Source organism: Azolla caroliniana, unplaced genomic scaffold, assembly GCF_043228905.1.
Source record: "Azolla caroliniana isolate FFs.n. ecotype wild unplaced genomic scaffold, voAzoCaro1.0.p SCAF_3, whole genome shotgun sequence".
NCBI lineage: Eukaryota > Viridiplantae > Streptophyta > Polypodiopsida > Salviniales > Salviniaceae > Azolla > Azolla caroliniana.
In genome coordinates, this window is record NW_028230438.1 from 24149324 (window position 1) to 24152450 (window position 3127).

Genomic DNA, 3127 nt, shown 5'->3' on the forward strand with positions numbered 1-3127 from the left:
TGTATGTATGTATGTATGTATGTACGTAGGTACGTAGGTACGTACATACGTACGTATGCATTATGTATGTATGTATGGCTCATGTCTATGTGCACCCATATCATAAAGAGGCCTCGTGAGGAATCACGGTTGCGTGTGATCTGCACCATCAAATTTTTATTCAAAAAAGCGCGAGAGTTTCTGATAGCCCGAGTCTAACATCACCAATAGCCTAACTCTCTAACTGTAGGACCCCGACCGACTTAGGACAGGAGCCCGACTCTATATTCTTCCGCTCATGGGATTTGGAAGTGTTTGGGAAGGTACCAATAAGTTATTGCGAAATGTCAAGTGTCGCTCCTCTTTTCACGCCAATTTGTGGCTTTCAACTTATTATATTGCCTACCTCATTGGTTGATTTTGGTGCACCTAAACCATACACCTTTTGCGACAAATATGTCAATGTTTCCATACAATCCTCAACAAAAACATTTTTGAAGGATCCTATCCCTTCCTTGAGCCATTAAGTAGCTTCTCTCAACCATTTGTAGTTGATACTTCCATGATTCCATGTCAAATGTTTCTAGCTCCGTCTCTTCGTCTATTTTTTGCGATATCATCCATTTGCATTTGGGCTGCATGATCTATAAATGGTAGTGATCCACATAGGGATGGCATATGCCTCTCAATGATCATATGAATTCCAAGTAAATGCTTACGTTTTGGTGTCGATTCAAACGACTGGTTATGCCCACAATAAGTTCATAAACCCTCATCATCTTCGCAAGCCCGTGAGTCTTACACTAAAATATCGAAGATTGGAATGAACATATTCGTAAAGCCATAGTCATCAATTTCATATTCATACTTACATAATATTCATATCTAGAAACAATCTTTAATTTCAGCGTCTCCATCCATTGGTTCTTTGTTTAATCGTATATTGTCATCTCATCACATGTGATATTGGCAACAAATTTTGATTCCGTGCAAGCTCGGAGTTCTTTCAGAATAACATAGTATTGTTTAAGCGCTCTCTGATAATTTTGATGAGATCTAATGTATTTTACCTCAAGATCCAAAAAATGTTTTATTGACCATTGCCTTTCGTAGTTGCTGAAGAATGATGGACCATTAGTCTTTCCTAGAGTCGATTCCACCTCTTTTTCCATCTTTAGCCCCTTGGAAGCACTACATCAACGACATATGCCTTTTGCAAATGTGTCTCCATGTTAGATTTCTTCCTAAACCACCGTTGGACTAGTCGGCATAACTCAAACACTATACATGTTTGATATTTGATCCCTACCTAATCTCAGCAACACTTAAAGAGCTAGAGTGGGTCACCTAAATCTAGTGTGACACATGCATTAGAATCAACCAATTTATACATAACTATAAGCTGGATTACAAGGATGTACATCAACTCACCTTTTGGAGGAGCATCCAAAATTGATGGTTCATGTTCCGATATGGGGTTCACAATCTCATTGGTCTCTACCTTTGCCACCTCCGTGATGTTTTTAACCTCCATCTTGGGCAATACGTTGCTTCTAGTACCTTTTTCTTGCAAAACCTGTACCCAAAACAAGGAGCTTTTCATGAAACCCGTTTATCATGTTAGATAGCTTTTACAAGGAACTTTTTGACTGAACAATTTATTTTGATAGCAGCTAAAGAGAATATTACAATAATGTTTTCATTAATTCCCTTTGGCTCTTTTCAGATAATCAAAACCAATAAATCCATTCCCAAAATCTCAAAGCATGTTTGGAAAAATAGAAACCAATACCTCCCAACTCAACATGTAGCGATACATGTGCAGGTCTAGGTGGTGATGGCTTCTTCCCTCCTAAAATCTTGGTTATCATCTAAAAATGTGAGAAAAATGACAAACATCATGGTTTTAGTCTAGTACAATTATAAGTCGGGCTCCCTTTATGAGTCAGGAGATTGAGATGATAGGGCTCTTGCCTTTGAGTCAGACGACTATAGAGTGTCAAGTCGAGCAACTAATTTGAGCCAACCAACTAAGATTTAGATGGTCAGGCTACTCGAGATCCCAAAAGTAAGATTGTTTGATGGTGTGCTTTTTTTGGATAAAGATCTAATGGTGTAGATCGCACACGCCCTACACCGTTCGTGGTTGTGGTTCCCTTGTCAGGCCTCATTATGATTTGGGTGCAAAGATACTCGTCAGTGTATATGTGTGTGTGTGTGTATGTATGTCTCGAAACTCCTTATCCCATATGTGATGAAATGTAGAATTTCGACCCAACTATATCTTAATTGTGACCAAGTTTTTCTCACGTCGGACTAGTGTGACTCATTACGCAACCATCAAATATGGTTTACATGACCAATGGATAATCAAAGTGTGAAAGATGGTATGCCCCCAAACAAAACCAATACATGAAAAGCTGGTGGATTACTTTCGTGGTTAATTGCGCATCGAAGAAAGTAATGCGTGTTAAAAATTACATTCGTTTGGTTGTTAGGTAGTGTTGACAAGTAGTAACATTTTGGTTGTCAATTAATTTACTGCTTTGGTATTCGTTACTTTTGGATAAAGAAATGATCCTTTTCATTATTTTCAAAAACATTATGGTTTTATGATGATTTCCCATGATTATATATATTTCCTATTTTATTTGCAATGTCAACAAGAACAGGTTGAGGTTTTGTTATGGAGAACTAAAAGATTGACCAAGAATTACATTATTGAATGCGAAAAAGGCGCTACAAATGATCAATGCATAAAAGCATGCATGCGAGGGGTTCTTTTTCTAGCTCAAGTGAATCACTTTCATAATGTGACCTTTGGATATGGATTTGGGTTGATGTGTTGCACGCACACAATAGGGGGGTTTATGTATTGATATTACCAACCCACACATCTCGTAAGCACCACCATCGTGATGTTTTATGTTTCCAAGTCTTGAAAAGACTATTTTAGGAAGGAGAAATATCAAGAACTAGTGACACGGTAGTAAATAAACATTATTTGGTTACAATTTCAAGGTATTATGATTAATGTGTTTGATAATTGATTTCCCAGCTGGATTTCGAAGTGCATGTTGATGTTGGTCAAGTTGACTTCACTAACGTATGTGTTACAAATAATATGTTCATAACTAGTATTTGCTCT